Below are 20,035 nucleotides of genomic sequence, written 5' to 3'. Positions count from 1 at the left end.
TAAACTAGACCTTGGAGAATTAAAACCAACACGAATAAGCATACAACTAGTCGATCGATCAGTAAAATATCCTAGAGGGATAATGGAGAACATGCTAGTTAAAGTTGGTACTTTAGTATTTCCAGTAGATTTTGTTATTCTGGATATGGAAGAAGATTCTCGAGTTCCTCTCATATTAGTAAGACCATTCTTAAACACGGCTAATGCAATAATAGACATCTTTGGTAAGAAACTGACCCTAAATATAGAGGACAAGAGTGTTACCTTTTCTGTTGATAGAGCCATGCAACAACTGCAATCTGCAGATGATACATGTTATTATATTCAAACTATTGATTCACATGCAGAATTGTTAGAAGAATTTCCAGAATTACAAGGAACAGGAGAATGTTCTTTAGGAGAAGGAACTGAACCAATTGATGAAGCTGAAATATTAGCCACACTCATAGCTAATGAATATGAACCAACAACAGAAGAAATTCAAATGCTAAAAGAAGAAGACAGATATCGATACAAATCATCGATAGAAGAACCACCGACATTAGAGTTAAAACCACTTCCAGACCATTTAGAATACGCTTATTTACATGGTGAATCTGAATTACCTGTAATAATATCATCTTCTCTTACTGAAAATGAAAAATCTCAACTCATTTATGTGCTAAAAGCTCATAAACCAGCTATTGCATGGAAGATTCATAACATTAAAGGAATAAGTCCTTCGTATTGCACACATAAAATCCTTATGGAAGAAGGTCATAAAACGTATGTGCAACGCCAACGAAGACTAAATCCTAATATGCAAGATGTTGTTAAGAAAGAAATTATAAAACTACTAGATGCAGGTTTAATTTATCCAATCTCTGATAGTCCATGGGTAAGCCTAGTTCAATACGTACCTAAGAAAGGTGGCATGACTGTCATCACAAATGAGAAAAATGAGCTTATTCCTACTAGGACTGTAACAGGATGGCGTGTTTGTATTGATTATAGAAAATTAAATGACGCCACCAGAAAAGATCACTTTCCTTTACCTTTTATTGATCAAATCTTAGAAAGATTAGCCGAAAATAGTTACTATTGTTTTCTTGACGGTTTTTCCGGATACTTTCAAATTCCAATAGCACCCGAGGATCAAGAGAAAACCACATTTACATGCCCTTATGGTACTTTTGCTTATAAACGCATGCCATTTGGACTTTGCAACGCCCCTGCAACCTTTCAAAGGTGCATGATGGTGATTTTTCACGACATGATAGAAGAATGCATGGAAGTTTTCATGGATGACTTTTCAGTCTTCGGTGATACTTTTGAAACATGTCTACTTAATCTTGAACGAATGCTTATTAGATGCGAACAATCAAATCTAGTTCTTAATTAGGAGAAATGCATTTCATGGTTAAAGAAGGCATCGTTCTTGGTCATAAAATTTTAAAGGAAGGAATTGAAGTGGATAGAGCTAAAGTAGATGTAATTGCTAAACTTCCACATCTCACCAATGTTAGAGGAGTTAGGAGTTTTTTAGGGCATGCCGGTTTTTACCGACGTTTCATAAAAGATTTTTCTAAAATTGCCACTCCTAGAAAAAGATGCTCCATTCATCTTTTCAGATGAATGCATCCAATCTTTTAATATTCTTAAAGAAAAACTCACTAATGCGCCGATCATGATAACTTCAAATTGGAATCTACCATTTGAACTCATGTGCGATGTAAGTGATTTTGCAATGGGAGCCGTTTTAGGACAAAGGATTGAAAAACGATTTCAACCTATTTATTACGCTAGTAAGACGTTACAAGGAGCACAAACGAATTACACAACTACTGAAAAGAACTCCTTGCTATTGTCTTTACTTTTGACAAACTTCGTTCATATCTCGTTCTAGCTAAAACGGTGGTCTATACTGACCATTCTGCTCTTAGATACCTATTTTCAAAACAAGATGCCAAACCACGATTAATCCGTTGGATCTTACTCTTACAAGAGTTCGATATTGAAATTCGAGACAAAAAGGGAGCAGAAAATCTTGCCGCTGATCATCTTTCTCGTCTTGAAAATCCCGAATTAGAAGTTCTAAATGAATCGACCATACAAGATAACTTTCCTGATGAATATCTATTGAAGATAGATTATAGTGAAATTCCATGGTTTGCAGACTATGCAAACTATTTAGTATGTGGATTCCTTGAAAAAGGGTTGTCATACCAAAAACGAAAGAAATTCTTTAGTGATATAAAACACTATTTCTGGAAAGATCCACATTTGTTTAAAAGTTGTCCCGGTGGAATAATACGCCGATGTGTATTCGGGGATGAAGCCAGTCAAATCTTAAACCATTGTCACACAGGACCAACATGAGGGCATTATGGGCCTCAACTCACAGCAAGAAAAGTCTACGACGCTGGATTCTATTGGCCTACAATTTTCAAAGACGCACACCTTCTTTGCAAATCCTGTGATGCTTGTCAAAGGGCCGGAAAAATAAGTCAACGTGATGAAATGCCACTAAATGTCATTCAAGTATGTGAAGTATTTGACTTTTGGGGTATTGACTTTATGGGTCCATTTCCAAAATCTCATAATAATCTCTACATTCTCATTGCCATTGAATATGTATCTAAATGGGCGGAAGCACAAGCTCTCCCAACTAACGATGCACGATTTGTAGTCAACTTTTTAAAACATCTTTTTGCAAGGTTCGGAACACCAAAAACTTTAATAAGTGATCGGGGTACTCATTTCTGTAATAATCAACTTGAGAAAGTTCTCAAAAGATATGGAGTAACTCATAAAATCTCAACTGCTTAGCATCCACAAACAAGTGGACAAGTTGAAAATACCAACCGAGCTTTAAAACGTATTCTAGAGAAAACTGTAAGATCAAATCCAAAGGAATGGTCTATTAAATTGGAGGATGCACTCTGGGCTTTTAGAACAGCCTACAAAACTCCAATTGGAAGCACACCTTTTAAACTCGTTTATGGAAAAGCATGTCATCTTCCAGTAGAAATTGAGCATAAAGCATTTTGGGCTTTGAAGACATGTAATCTTGATTTGCATGAAGCTGAACGTCTACGGTTAAGCCAACTAAACGAATTAGAAGAATTAAGACATGAAGCATATGAAAATTCATTAATCTATAAAGAAAGAACGAAGAAATAGCATGATAAAAGAATCAGAAGTTCAAAAGAATTTAAAGAAGGAGACAGAGTTCTTCTTTTCAATTCACGATTCAAGCTATTTCCTGGAAAATTAAAATCAAGATGGTCTGGACCATTCATAGTCAAAAGAGTTTTCCCATATGGAACAATAGAGTTAATAAATTCAAATGGGATTGAATTTAAAGTTAATGGTTACAGAGTTAAACATTACATACATGGTCCGATGGAAGTTGACAATGAAGTCAATCATAATTTCACCACTCAAGAAAACCCTCAGAATGAAAACATAAATATGTTATCAACAACATATGAAAAACCGAAATTGGAAGAAGGGGAAGCTTTAAATTGGATTGATGAAGAAGAATTCTTATACAAACCTCCCATTCCAAGAAACGAAGAAAAATGTGAACAAGAAGTTCAAGTAGAAGTAAAAGAACTAAGAACAAATCACCCGGAAAAGGTTAACAACCCAACTCTACTTACTAAAGTAGGAGTCCCAGGTGAATTTATCATTTCTTGCTTGCTTAACGATGGAGCTATGTATAATGGACTCGCAGATTTAGGAGCAAGTGCAAATATTATACCTCTTTCCTTATACAAAAGATTAGGTGTGGGTAAATTAAGACAAACCAGAATAGGTGTTCAATTATTTGATTAAACCATTAAACACCCGGTTGGAATAGCAAACATTTACTTGTTAAAGTGGGAAGTTTGACCTTTGTTGCAAACTTCATAGTTATTAATATGGAGGAAGACCTTGATATTCCTCTAATTTTAGGTCACCCATTTTTAGCAACCACTGAGGCATTCATTGATGTAAGAGAAGGTAGAATGACACTTAGGGATGGTGACAAATAGGTCACCTTTGTGAACCGAAAGTTTAGATCTCCACCAAACAAAACTGTTGAACCAATAAAAATGCCTAAGTATGGGGAAGATGAAGCAACAACCAATGATGACCTGATAACAAAGAACCCCGTTGTTAATACGAAATTAGATGAACCCGTTTTTAATAGTTCAACGAAGAAACTTTATAAACGGATTCAAGATGCTAGGATTAAGGGGAACTTTTTGTTATGTAACCGATTAGTATCCAATTTGTCGCCTAAAGAAAAGGCAATGTTAGCTGAATTTGTGAAAGTTACAGAGGAAATCAACAATTGGCTTGAAGCAAAAGTCAGAGATATACAAGTTGTTGATAGTCCAATTGAAAACGAAGTTAATCACAATTTTGACACCATATCTAACTAAGTGTGGGGAGAATCGAATTTTTTTAGGATAATATGTATTTCTGTTAGAGTTAGATATTCTGTTTTCGTATAGTTTCCGAGAATGGAATCCGAATGGTCTTTCCCTAGCAGACCCTAAAGAACTAGTCTTCTCCCTCCATTCTGAATTTTTATTTTTTTTAGGTTTTACGAGATGAAGAATTCCTTTGAACTAAACCATGGTCTAATGCTACATGCTATGATTACTAAACGTAATAATGACACCCTTCCGAGTGAATTGGTATCATTCATAAGAGGCAAAATGGATGGAGTAAGAAAAGAACTCAGGAAAGATCATCATAAGATACATTTTGGTAAAGGAAAATCAAAATCCAGAACAAAAAGAAGAGGACGACACCTTGAAAGATGTTATAAATGCGGAAAATGGTCACACGAAGGTAAATGTTCAAATAATCAAACATATTCAAATACTGAATTTGTTACTCTATGTAGAGAAGGACCGTTCATATGTTTAGAAGAAAAGATATTGAAGAATCGAGGTTACGCTTACGTAGCTATGGAGAACCAAATCACACGACTTTCCTATGAGTCAGCTAAAGCAGGTCTCTGAGAATTCTATCTCACAGGTAAGTATGTATAGTTTTTATTTGTTTTTATTTATTGCTTTTAACATTTTGATAATAAACGCTGAATCGTTCGCTATAAAGTATTGAATTGGTATTCAATAAAATTAGGTATGTGTAACCGAAATTATTGATATCATACAAAAATTTATTACATCACTGCGAAATTTACCGTTTATTCTTAAGGTATAAATATCTTTAATCAATTAAACCAAAATATTTCAAAAATTCATCAGGAGTAAAACTAGTTTATGGAACCGAAATTACTTTACCGAAAAGAGGGTCGTATATTTTTGATAATATTTGATTGATTAAAGTAGGATAAAAGACTAAAAAGATTTTTAATTTTAATTTTTACCTTATTTTTAAAATTAATATATAAATATTAAATTAATATTGTAAACTTTTTAAAATCAATATATTTAAGTTTGTAAATATTTGAAAAATTAATATTTTTAATATAAGTTTGTATGTATAAAAATATGAATGATATTTATATGAATTTTAAATTTTATGCATTTTAAATTTAAGTTTGGTGTGAATTTAAAAACAAAAATTTTCTTTATTTCATTAAGTTAAAAATGTGATATTCAAAATTCGTCGTGAGTTGAAAACTAGGTCATTGAACCGAAATTGCTTTACCCAAGGGAGGGACGAGAAATTTTATTATCATTATTTTTAATCTTGTTAAATTAAAGTATGCCAAAAACATTATAAAAAAAAATAAAAATAACCCTATGCGATCTCATGGGGTTTGGCCTTCAGAACCATGCGGTCGCATGGGGACCGAAAACAGGTCAGGAACAAAAGTCCCAGCGAGTCTGCTTCTGTCTCATAACACAACACACACAATACACGAACACTTTACCAAACTTTCCCAAAAATCATCAATTTTTCACCAAATTCAACCAAATTTCTTCCTATAATCCGCTCTAATCATGAATTTGTTAAGAAGTTTTTCAAGAAAGGTAAAGATTTCACCCCTAAACTCTTTAAATTTGAATTTTAGTGTTCTTGAGCTAAAATTTACCTAATTTGATTTTGTTAATTTCTAGTGTAATTAGAATTAAATTGTTAGTATATTATGCATGTATAACCTAGATTGATGCTATTTAACATGATTTGAAGCCAAAAACTTAAAAAATTTTAGAATCTAGGGTTTGTGTTCTTGAGCAATTTGGGGCTTTTTAATATAAATAGGTTATGGCCGATTTTTATCATGAATTATTGCTAAATTAAGTAGTGTAACATGTTTAGGTAGCTAAATGATCCAAACTTTGATCCTAAACATGATTTTTGAGAATTAAAGTAGACTTTTTAGGTCTAAAATTCATGAACTTAATTAAATTGATGTAAATGCCATATGAAACTTGTTTAATTGCTAGTAATGATTATTTTGACATGTTATTTGAGTAGAATGCTTATGAACTTTGTAAACATTTTCATATATGCTTATTTGAAAAAGTGTAGAATTGTTAGAATTGTGAAAATGTGTATAAGTTTAATTTTGATTAAACATGTTATTGTAATTGTTTCAAGTTGTTATTTTGCTAACACTATTTCATATTTGGATGCACAAATTTTGTGTTTAATGTGTTTTGCAGAGATTTACTGATACTGATGGTGCATCATCATCATCTAGGCAACCTGCTCCAGAACCTGAACCAGAAATGCAATATGAACCGGAGCAACAACATGAACAAAAACAACCTGATCAACACATACCATACTATGATCCGCAACAAGAATATATTAATTCCTACGTACAATTTCCGATTCATCCAATAATAGAACACCCAACGATTCATGAAGAACAGTTGCATCCTAATTTGAGATTTGATCGAAGTTGGAGAGATTACCCGACATATCAAAGTAACAAATTTAAACTGGTAACAAAAAATATAGAAGTTCCGAGGGTAATCGATTGGGAGCCTTTGGAAAGGGTCCAACTAGTTAACTCAGTTAGACAACATCTGATCCAAAGGTATGGCATCTCTTCTTTTCCCAATTGAGAACGTTTATTCACCATTCGTAGGCCTGTATATAAGGAATGGTGTGTTGAGCTTATGAGTACTATATCACTTAATGTGGATGTAGTTAGGTTAGATGATAGAAGTTTTCTTAGATTTTTACTTGGCCGTAGGATGTACAGGATGTCCATGCTGGACATGGCCAGGGCTTTACAGATTTACACTCCTGGTGAATTACTACTACCCGATTGTACAAATTTGATTTATCATAGGGACCGGGTAGATAGGAATTTTGACGCGGACACCGTCTAGAGGTGTATCAAATTATAATGTTTTTTCACTGGGAGGAAGACACTCCTATATAGATATTAACAAAGTAGAGCTACGTATTATACATAGATTTTTAGCTAATTCGATTACACAAAGAGGTAAAAACAAGGAGAAGATGACCTTACACGACTTATTTTACCTTAAGTGTATTCGAAACACTAGAAGCTTTGTTAATATCCCCTACTGTATTGGTTTTTATCTGTCCAAAATCGTGGCAGGAATACAGGACGGGGAAATAATAGGAGGAGGTATTTTTGTTACTCTCATTGGAGAGTATTTGGGTGTAGATAGGGATCAAGGGGGTCCACTGATGGTGTGTAGGGAACAGGTTGATACTTTAGGATTGAAGGTCTATCAGGGTGCAAAGGTATTAAAGAGCAGACGCATTCAGGCAGTACCATATGATGGTCGTCATCCACAGGTAGAGAGAGGTTCAGATGAGGAAATGGAGGAATCGGATGACATTAGGGATGTAATTAGGGAGGATATGATTGATGTTTACCAGCGTATAGATGAGGTAGAAATGATAAACGAGGCTAGACATAGTCAGTTCGAGCAGTGGCACGCCGAGAATGTGTACGAGCATTCAAGGTAACGATAGCATGATAGATGGCACTATCATCAGCATCAGATTATGAGCCAGCTATCACCTCAGGTACCAAATAACTACGTACCGACCTGACCTGCTTACTATCCTCCACATCAGCCCGATATACGACCACCATTTACTCTCTACGACCCTAACCAGGCCTATCAGTACACCTATAACCAACCGTGGAACCCGCCCGACGACATGAACTGGAACCCCTATCCAGATTGATACTGTTCCCGTTGGTGATTTTTATCTTTTTATTATTTTTATTTATTTATGTTTAAACATATAATATTTTGATACTTTTATGTAAGTTTTAACATTTTTATTATGTTGTACTAATATTTCATATTTGATTTGAAAGTGAGATGTTAAGTCCCATTTCAAATTACCATGCATGTTATTATTTGTATGTATGTATATTGTCAATTGTAAACAACAGGGTAAAACAGCGCATTTTCAAAGACTGACATTAAGTTCAGCAAAAGTTACTAATTTTGACGACAGAACGAAAAACAAATGTGATGTAACAACAAGACAGAATGAACAAATGATGTGCACCATTTATCATTCAACAAAAAATGCCAATATGTTTGGAAACTTTGGTAAAATTTAATCATTTTTCTATGCTAATCACCCTCAATAATTTAAATTGTTACTGATTTCTTGCAAATGAGGGCATTGCAAGATCTTAAGTGTGGGAAGGGGTTAAATTCTTTCTAATTTTTAAAATTTTTAACTTAAACACTTGGTTACCATTAAAAATACTAGTAATGCAGTAGTTGTATTAGAATCTAGTGCTCTATGATAATAAAGAACAGCCCTAGTCTTATATACTGACTACCCAATTCTAGTAAAATTTTTCAAAATTTTCAGTTAAATGAACTCAAAATCATGTTTATACAAATTTATGAACGATAAAACTAGGTGTTAACACCGAAATTATTGTTACCTCGGAAAGGAGATAAATTGAGAAACAACCCAAAATGTTAGAAGTCATTTAAAATAGGAATAGAGGAAAATAAAAAGGCAAAGAAAGGAAAATAAAAGCCAAGTGTGGGAAAAATTTATCAAGTTATTTAGAACATATATCACATTTTTTGTACAAATAATTGAAAATACTTTTGTTTTGGACGATATTAATCAGTTTTCCCAGTTTATTGTAATATAAATGGAATCTAAAAGGAAGTAAAGTCTTCCGAGAAAAAGACACGCGCTTCTTGGTTTAGGTCAGGAAGTTGTCGTCCAGATCGGTTGTAGAGTCTACGAAAAACCTTGAAAAGTTTTCTCGAAAATCAGCTGGAAATCCACGGACCTCAGCATCAAACAGGGTCGCCAAGTGGTCAGACTTATCCTAACCATGAGAGGATCTGTCTCGTACAATTTGTGGGGGGGGGCACCATGCAAATTAGCTTATAAGACTAATGAATCAGATACCCAGAAAGAATAATCTCCTTAAAGATCAAAAATCAGCTTTTAAGACTGATATTACTCAATCCTTGAGATTGACCTTAAAGATTGAGAATTACAAACTCATGGAATTCAATGATATCCAAATTCGAGCTTGAACGAGAAAATATTTTGATCAAATTACAAACCGATTTGTTTTCTGAAAACCCTATTTTCAATGCGTTCATTACCATTGAACGTAAAATCCTAGGAATTCACATGGAATTCATTAGGTCACCTGAACCAAATTGGGTGTTAACCGTAAGAATGGTGGTTGCATAGCATGGTCAAAGACATGACCTTGTGCCAGACTGAAAAACTATAGGGTGATCTTTACTATTGCTCCTACAAAGGATAGTAATTGCATCCGACACGTTATAAACCATAATCAAAAGCATGTCACGGGACATTGCCTCAACAGTTGCTTGTTCAATGCTTTCCTTTACAACCGGATGGTAGTTTACCGAAAGGTAATATACGAAACAAGTAAACTGGATGTGTTGTTTTCCCAATTCAAGGTTAGCAAGTGGGTGACACAAAACCATAAGTTTTGAGCTAAAATTTTCAAATCTGAAACCCACAAAACCCATAAAAACAATTTGCAAACACCGGTGAAGGGTTATTCCGGAAAACTTATCTAGGGTAAAAGCTAGATTTAATTTTCAAAAGATCAAATGTTTTCATAAAGATCCAATTTCCTAAAGGATCTAAATTTTCATAGTCATGTGGGACTGTAAACCACATCGTTACTACCATTGTTCATACCGCCGTATAGAAATCACTGATGTACAAAGTGTGAAGAATAAAGAAGTGATTCTAGTAATTTTATTTCAAGACTATATTGCTTGAGGACAAGCAACGCTCAAGTATGGGAATATTTAATAATGCTAAAAACGAACATATATTTCATAGTATTATCCCTCAAGAAAGACAAGCTTTTAGTTGCAGTTGTTCTATTTACAAATGATATTCGTTTAAATAATAAAAGGTTAAGACAAAAGACAGATTCGACGAATTGAAGACGTAAACGACCAAAAAGCTAAAAAGTACAAAGTACAATCAAAGTGATTCAAATTATTGATGAGAAACGTCTAAAAGTTACAAGAGTATGAGTCGCGAAACGCAAAGTACAAGATATTAAATAGTACGAAAGGACGTTCGAAAATCCAGAACCGGGATCAGAGTCAACTCTCAACGCGCGACGCAACGGACTAAAAATTACAAGTCAACTATGCACATGAATATAATATAATATATAATTAATTCTTAAAATTATATATATATATATATATATATATATATATATATATATATATATATACATATATATATATATATATATTATATTATATTTTAAAATCGCCGGCAAACAAGAAAACAAAGCTTCCTGAGCTGTAAAAGAAGGCCATGTGATCGTATGGCCAGGAAGACCAATTTCCATGCAATCGCATGGCAAGAAGTTGCTGGCCACATCTATAAATTTCGCAGTTTCAGCCGATTTATACACATCTTTTTCTATCACCTCTCTCTCACGATATATAATTATATTTATATTATAATTTTAATTTTAATTTAAGATTAATAATAATAAGGGTATGTTAGCGAATGTTGTAAGTGTGTAAGTTGAAATTCTGTACGTGTAACGCTACGCTATTATTAATCATTGTAAGTTATGTTCAACCTTTTTAAATTAATGTCTCGTAGCTAAGTTTTTATTATGCTTATTTAAATCGAAGTAATCGTGATGTTGGGCTAAAATATTAAAGACGGGGTAATTGGGCTTTGTACCATAATTGGGGTTTGGATAAAAGAACGACACTTGTGGAAATTAGACTATGGGCTATTAATGGGTTTTATATTAACTAAATGATACCTCATTAATTTAATATATAGACTTATAATTTGACGTAATTATATATAACCACATACGCTTGACTGGGTACGGTGGGCGGGATATCTATAAATACCAATAATTATTCATTTGACCGAACACGGGGATGGATTAATAATCAATAGACTCGTTGAAATAGGGGTGAATTACATACAAGGGTAATTGGTGTAATTGTTAACAAAGTAGTAAAACCTTGGATTACACTCAGTCGATAACCTGGTGTATTCATTAAAACAAAGTATTAAGACCTTGTTACAGTTCGAATCCCCAATTAGTTGGAATATTTGACTTCGGGTATAAGGACAATTTGACAAAGACTCTCGCACTTTATATTTATGAATGATGGACTATTATAGACAAAACCGTATGGACATATCGAATAATCCAGGATAAAGGACAATTAACCCATGGTACTAAACTAAAAAAAACACGTCAAACATCATGATTATGGAAGTTTAAATAAGCATAATTCCTTTATTTCATATTTCATCGCACTTTTATTTACTGTCGTTTTATTTAATTGCACTTTTAATTATCGTACTTTTTAATTATCACAATTTTATTTATTATCATTTTATTTATTACACTTTAATTTACCGCACTTTAATTATTGTCATTTACTTCACGCTTTAAATTAAGTTATATTTATTTTTAATATTTTACATTAGGTTTTAACTACGACTTAAGATATAAAATCGACAAACCGGTCATTAAACGGTAAAAACCCCCTTTTATAATAATAATATTACTTTTATATATATATATATATATTTATATTTATACAAATATAGTTTTAAAAATATAGCATTAAACTTGGCTAGTTCCCTGTAGATGAACCGGACTTGCTTAAAACTACACTACTTTACGATTAGGTACACTGCCTATAAGTGTTGTAGAAAGGTTTAGGCATATCCACTCTATAAATAAATAAATAAATAACTTGTGTAATAACTTGTAGAAAGGATTAGGTACACTGCCTATAAGTGTTGTAGAAAGGTACACTGCCTATTGTATCGTATTTAATAGTATTTCGCAATAAAAATATAACTATTTCATATACACCTCTACGCACATCATTGACATTGTGTCATCGCTTAAGTGGCGCAAATGGGTGACGGTAGATGTTAGTTCTTATTATTATTGAATTGAGTTCTTGAGAATTCGGGAAGAGGGATCGACGCCAAGTATGGTCGTGTACGTTGGTAAATGGTGAAATCACTTGACTTTGTAATCTTGACGATTTGATTGAGGAACGAAGTTCTAAATGGGAGAGTATGTACTACCACACGAGGAAGTTGGTAATGTTATATCAAGGAATTTGTGTCGACTTCATTAAGGATTTGTATTCCTACCGAGGTAGCGTAATGGGACTTTGAGAGAGGGTACGATGCCTCATTGTCGTACATTTTGGGTAGTAGTTACACAATAGCTATTTTGTGTATAATGAGATAATTACGTATATGTGTTTATTTGGGTTTATCTCTCAATTAACCACGTTTGACTTGTGTTAGGTGATGAGTGATGTCTGGAAGAATTATCTCTTCGTTAGCCACCCTTGGTTGTGATTGATGGTAGGCAGTTTCCGGAAAGAACCGTTACTTGTATGTTTATGATTTTAAATTGCCCGTATGAATTGTGCACATAGCCGTTTTGTGCACATGGTTGTGAGTAATTGTCGATTTTTACTCACACGTTGGTAATAGTGATGCGATAGCCGTGTTTCGCTCACATATCTTTAGTAGTTTTGCAATAGCCGTTTTTACACACTACGGATATATCAAGATAGCCATTTTTCGTGTACTTGAGGGTGTGATAATAGCCGTTTTTGTACACCTTGAGTTTTGTGTTGAATAACCTTCATAGTGTTAGTATTGACAACTATTGGTTGTTTTATACGCCCGTGGTTTGGTCATGAAGACCATGTCGTGTGATTAGTGGTGCAATAGCCTTGTTTGCGGTAGTTGCATATTAGTCATGTATGCGCACTACAAGGAATGTTAAGTGGTAAGTGTTATCCTTAAGGATTCACTTTTGTCGGTCTTCATCGGTTGGGTTGTTGACTTCATGTTGGGGATGTGGTTATTATAGCACTATGCTTGTTAAGGGTATACGATATAGACGATGTCTCGGTATGAAATTTTGGTTGAGTTCTTCCCGACGTATGGGATTGAGCGAGTTTTAGTGCTCGGATTCGGGAATTTGATATAATCGCGGGTGACGATTGAGTAATAAAGGTGATTCATTAGGAAGAATCGCCTAGAGGAGTTGGAGAAAATGCGTGATGATTCCATGTATGCTAAGTGATTATAGTATATTTGGATATTGTGTACATTGCATGTTCCAAAATGCGTGCAAATGTGTGATGGTTAAAAGGAATAATCTTCGAGTTAATGATAAATGTGGTAGAAGTCATTTGGAACTTATGTTTGATGTAACATCCCGTTTTCTTCCTACGTGTCTAAAGGTACATATTTAATCGTTAGTACGTTTATATTTGGTTGTTTACGTGATTAAATGATGTAAAGTATTAAGTTGATGTACACGTGATGTATATATATTTATATATATACATATATTCCCGAGAATGTTTGCATGTATACGTATATGCATGAGTTTTTGATGGTAATAAGTCGGGTGAAGCTTTAGGATGAAGTTTAGATGTACATAGGAAGCAAGGACGAAGCGTACAAGTCATAAAAACTAATTGTTGGTTAAAAGTTGTCGAGCTGGTCAGGTGCAGCATTTCACCGCACCGCGATGGCCGTAGTCGTGCCGCGACTTTAAGCACAAACCAAATCCATGAAGGGTTTAAAACAGCTCAAATTTTATGTGCATTGTCGCACCGCGGGAAAGGGGGTCGCGCCGTTACCTTCCTGTGCAGCTGATCCGAATTTCAGTTTTTAAAATGAGTGGTTCAAGGGTATTTTCATCTTTTTACGTGTGGATTTGATTGGGACATTAAATCTTCACCACTTATCCATTCTTATTCATTTCTTTTTCATTTTCTTTCTCTATTTCCTCTCAAAACATAAAACCCATTTAATTTCAAAGTGAGATTTGAGAATGAAGATTTGAGATTTGATTTTTGGAGCAGGAAGTAAAGTTGTTCTCCTCGTTCTTAGCTACGAGTAGATAGTGTTGGTAAGTCTTAACTCCGTATTTTAAGTTTTAGTTAATTTATGGTTAGGTTTTGGCCATTTGAGACTTGTAAGACCCATTTGGGGACTTAATGGGTGAATTTGGACTAATTTGATGTAAGGAAACCCAAATGGAGTTAATCTAAGGTTTGGTCATGTAATTGGGATTATGTAAGTGTTAATTGTGTTGTTAGTCACTAATACACTTGCAAAATGATAAAAGAATTGTTAATGGGTCATGTTTGACTAAAATTGTAAGTCTAAGTTTTAAAATGGGTCAAATGGGTGATTGTTGACCTAGTTGGGTGAGATGTGTATGAAATACCCATAAATTGTGTTAGTTGGCGATAGTAGACTCTAATCACTAGCTTTTAGTGATTTATGATGAGTCATGGCCATTAATGGGCGGTTTTGGTGGATGTGAGTCATTTAATGCTTTAGGTCATTAAATGCTCAAGTGTTAAATGTTGGTGTCTAGTCCAACTAGTATGTGTAATGAAGGTGTACTTAATGTATTAGGTACTTTGCTTTGAAGCTTTCGGAAGTGCATAATCATCATCTTGGTGTTAAGGTGATTGGGATAAGTATACATGTATGTATATGATGTATGTAATTGTATGTATGGATATGTGTTGTCCGAGTTAGTGGTATATGTTGTTGTACACTAATGATTTTTATGAACAGATATGTGTTGTCCAAGTTAGTGATATATTTCGTTGTACACAAATGGTTTTATGAACGGATATGTGTTGTCCAAGGGTTAGTGATATATGTTGTTGTACACTAACGGTTGTTATGAACACCGATGGGAAATTCGAGTACCATTCCTTTGTACGATTGGTTAACCATGGTTGTGTAAAATTGTGTTAGCATATTAAATTGTGAATTAGATGCTATTAATGTTGCTAGCTTATTGTGAATTGCGGATAGTAGTTTATGTTTGTTGTTCGCATTGTTGTTGAATTGCTAGCTTGTATGCGGTATTGTGTAGTGAATGCAAGTAGATAGATTACATATGCATGTGTATAATTATTGCACTCACTAAGCGTTAGCTTACCCCTCTCGTTGTTTATCTTTTTAGATGCAGGTGCGGAGAAGGGGAAAGGGGTTGTTGGGTACTAGTTGCCCCTTGTTGGATGCTCGTTGAAGCTTTTTGAAGTCGGCCTAGTGTTTTGGGTAGTTTAGCCCCAAACCATTCTCAAGTGTTGTTTGGATTAAAACTATCATTTTAAAGGGTCAAACTTGTATTACATTTGATTAATGGCCTTCGTGCCTTTTTGTAAACATTAAAGTTGTTGTAAGCTTAAACGGGTTGTATTGAATGGTTTAAACCTTTTGAATGGCGCGTAATGCCTTAATTACTTTTAAAAAAAAAATTTACTCGTGTTAAATATGGGTTGGGTTGTTTCAAGTGGTATCAGAGTATGGTCTAAGGGATTTAGGCGACTTAAGATAGGTGCCTAGACTTAGACTTTATTGTGTATGCGTTGTATGCGGGACTTGCATGAGACGGGTCGGACCGGGATTGGTTAGTGCGTAGGGTTATATGAACTAACCTTGCGCTAATTTTTTAGTGTTGTATTTAAAATTCATCAAGCAAGATTGACGTGGTACTAGTAAGTTAATAAGAGGTGCTCGCGTAATAATGACTAGCTACCATTGTTAAGGGTGCAAATCATGTCAAACATGCGATGTACGATGATTGTGAGCAAGATGAGGTGTTGAGGTGTATATGTGTATATATGTATGTGCCATGTCTTTCGTTTCATTGTTTAACCTCTTCCTTTTTATAGAATGAAGATGAGAAATGGACACGACACCGAAAATGGGGGGCACGAGTGAGGACCCCGAGTTCACGGCCAAAGTTGAGGCCATTTTGAAAAGTCATCATGCGGCTTTCCTTGAAGATGTTAAGAAGATGTTCCTAGATACGATTGACGAGCAATTAGTCAATGTAGTAAAGGAACAAATTAAGGTTGTCCTTTAAGAGGATAATGTTGGGAAGCGAGACTTTTTCTATAAGAACTTCAAGGATGCTCAACCTCCTACTTTTGAGGGTGAACGGGATCCACTTAAGAGTGCCCGATGGATCTCCGATATGGAGGGGGCTTTTGGTACTTGTGAATGCCCTCTTGATAAAAAGACGAGGTATGGTTGTAGCATGTTGAGGGGCGATGCTAATTTGTGGTGGGATGCGAAAATCCAACTTTATGGTGAATAACAATGTATGGATTTTACTTGGGACGAGTTCAAGGAGGAGTTTTTCCAAGAGTACCGAACTTCGGCCGATCTTACTAAACTTAAGGACGAGTTGTGTGCCTTGAAGCAAGGGTCGATGGATTTGAACACTCTCAAATCCATTTTCTTGTCAAAGACCCAATTTTGCCCGGAGTATGTCGGGAATGATAAAATATTGAAAGAAGACTTTTACCGAACCTTGAAAGATAGTTATCAAGAGAAGATTAGTGTGAACGTGGTGAAAAGTTTTGATGAGTTGTTCAATATGGCCAAAGGTTTTGAGTCGCTTGTCTTGAGAAAAAGTGGCTTTACTTTTGGCAAAAGGAAGTTTGAAGCTACTAGTCACTCGAATAAGAAGAGTAAGGGTGTGAGTGAGAGTGTTGGTAGTGTGAAGAAGGGTGTCTCCGGTGGTCACGTTGTCACTTGCTATAATTGTGGGCAAAAAGATCACATTTCTCGTGATTGTCCGAAACCATCATTTACAACCAAGCTCACTTGTTTTAATTGTGGTAAAGAAGGGCACCGAAGGGCGGAGTTTGCGGGGTGATCATGTTAAGAAATTGGAGAAAGCGGCGGGTACGGCTCGGGGGCGAAATTATTTGATGACCAATGATGAGGCCAAGCAATCCAATGAAGTTGTCTCAGGTACTTTCATGGTTAACTCTAATCTGGCAAGGATATTATTTGATAGCGGTGCTAATTTATCTTTTGTGTCGCCTCGATTTGTGTCTAAGCTTAACAAACTGCTAGCTAAGTTAAGTCATCCGGTAGAAGTCGAGATAGCAGATGGTAAGACGGTGCTAGGGGTTGATGTGTGTAAGGATTGTAATGTTGTGTTTGGTACCGAAACGCTTAAAATTGATCTCATTCCGATGACCTTGGGTGAGTTTTGTGACGCCCCGTACAAAACCATCGTGTACGATTCGTCAACAACAGGATCTTTACACGGTCAAATACTATATGCTGTTTGAAAACCAGTTTGCATTCATAAAAAGATAGCGTTTTACAAAAGATAACGTGACACAAAGGTCATTACAAAGCCATTATTCAAATAACATAAGTTGCGAATGCAAAATAAAAGTTTCATGATTGAGATATCTCTAAGTAATGCAGCGGAAATCTAACACATCAGGTCCATAACAGCAAGTCTATAACACCAAGACATCAAGTCTAACAGCTGAAGCAACAACGTCTAAGCACCTGAGAAATACATGCTTAAAAAGTCAACAGGAATGTTAGTGAGCTATAGTTTGTTTGTAATCAGTAATGTAATATAGGCCACGAGATTTCAGTACTTCAACAAGCAGTTTAAATCAGTAATTCGAATCAGTATGATAAAGTATATGCTTATCCGTGGGCACCCGGTAACTAACTTAACATAATAGTAATACCCCCTAAAAGTACACTTGGCGAGTGTGTATGTCCTCGAAGTATTAAACACCCATTAAATGCTAGCGTGACTAGCTCGAGTGGGGATGTCAAACTCTATGGATCCATATCTAATATTCGCATTCACCGGTTCAAAAACCAATGATTAAACGTTACCGTGCTAAGGGGAATCTTTGTGCCGTTATATCACCCACACATATATAAGGTTTAAGTACTCGTGTCTAGTATGTAAAACATAAAAAGCGCATGTATTCTCAGTCTCAAAAATAGTAAAGTAAAAAAGGGAAGCCATAACTCACAGTGATAAGAGCGGTAAAGTCGATAATGAAAGTATGCGAGTAGTTAGTCGGTCCGAAAGGTCGTCAACCTAAGTCAAAGGTTACTAGGTCAGTATGTTGTCCCAATAAGTGTAAAAGTGAATAAATGAAGTTTAAGTGTCATCATCATCATCGTTCATCATCATAAAAGCTAAGTAAGTTTGACAAGAATAGAGATCGAAACAATAGGCTGACTTCGGTCAGCTGCTACGACCTCTACGTAAATTGAAAAGACACGTAATCAGTGTATATGGCTCCGTATATGAGTCCCCTAGTTTCTGACCAATTTCCAGAACCAAAATCATCTTCACTTGACCGTGGCGCTGGTTTAAGTGCGAATCGGTCAGAAATTTCAGCACAACGTTAATAGGGTGTAATGACTTTCGGAAGGCCATAAATCTTAAACCGTAACTCGGATTAAGACAAGGTCTAAATGGAAAATCATCTAATCGAACCGAAATAACTGAAAATTAACTTTATAGTAGCCCAGGTGGTCTGATCAGATCCCGAAAACAGGAAGCCATGTGCTCCGGTAGAGTTCTTAGTGCTTGATGCTCATCACGGTTCTCATCCTTGATGCTTGTAGCTTCAAGTGTACAACTCATTGATGGGTTAGCATCACCTTGACCAAGATTCTACCATTAACACACAATATGTTAAGACCAAGTAAGAACACAACTCATTTAAGAGTCTTAGATGGATGATGAACCAAGGTTACATCATATCCTTAGTCTTAACACAAATACAAGTCCTATTTACAAACAAAGTTACAAACTTTACTTCAATCAAACAAGTATTAACACAATCTAATTCAAATGAAGTAATGGAACCCTAAGCTAGAGAGCTTGGATCCCTTTCACACAAGTTATAAGGTCACAAAGCTAGAAAGCTTGAACCTTTAGTGTTCTTGAAGAACTTGAAGCATAAAGCTTAGATCTTTAAGTTATATGAAGACCATAAACACAAGTTTTGATCTTTATAACAAAATAATGAGATCGTAAGTTAGAAAAGTTAGATCCATCAAAAGATATGAAGATCCAAGCTAGAAAGCTTGCATCTTGGTTGTTCTTGAAGATCTTGAAGCATAAAGCTTGGATCTTTAAGTTATATGAAGATTACAAACACAAGTTTGAATCTTTATAACAAAATAACAAGATTTAAAGTTAAAAGATATAGATCTACAAAGTAGGTGAAGATTCAAAGCTAGAAAGCTTGAATCTTCTATGTTCTTGAAGGATTCAAATCCATGTTTGAATCTACAAGATGTAATCAAGATCAAAAGCTAAAAAGCTAGACCCATGATGATGATGATGATGATGAATTCATGATGATGAGAAGGAGAAGAAGAAGAAAAATTCAAAATACTTACACTTTTAGAGAGAGAAAGAACTAGAGAAAGAATTAGAGAGTGAGTGTGTGTAAATTACAAATGAAAGCAAGTGTAAAATGGATGGAATGAGGCTTGTATTTATAGGTGGTGAGGTGAGGGGAGGGGTGAGTTGGACGTGGGAATTGGTGGGGGACAAGGGGGACACCTTTTTGCTTTTTGGTTAACGATTGTCTAAAGTTGGTGCTTATGTTGGGATCCCATGCAACATTAAGGATAATACTTGACATAATTGCTAGCATGTTCCCTCTAATAAATGGGCATTTGTCTTACATATTAATGGGTCACTAGCTATTAATAATTGGGCTAATTAAATAGTCCA

Source organism: Rutidosis leptorrhynchoides, chromosome 4 (assembly GCF_046630445.1).
Source record: "Rutidosis leptorrhynchoides isolate AG116_Rl617_1_P2 chromosome 4, CSIRO_AGI_Rlap_v1, whole genome shotgun sequence".
Taxonomy (NCBI): Eukaryota; Viridiplantae; Streptophyta; class Magnoliopsida; order Asterales; family Asteraceae; genus Rutidosis; species Rutidosis leptorrhynchoides.
Note: the sequence above shows the minus strand (reverse complement) of the source record.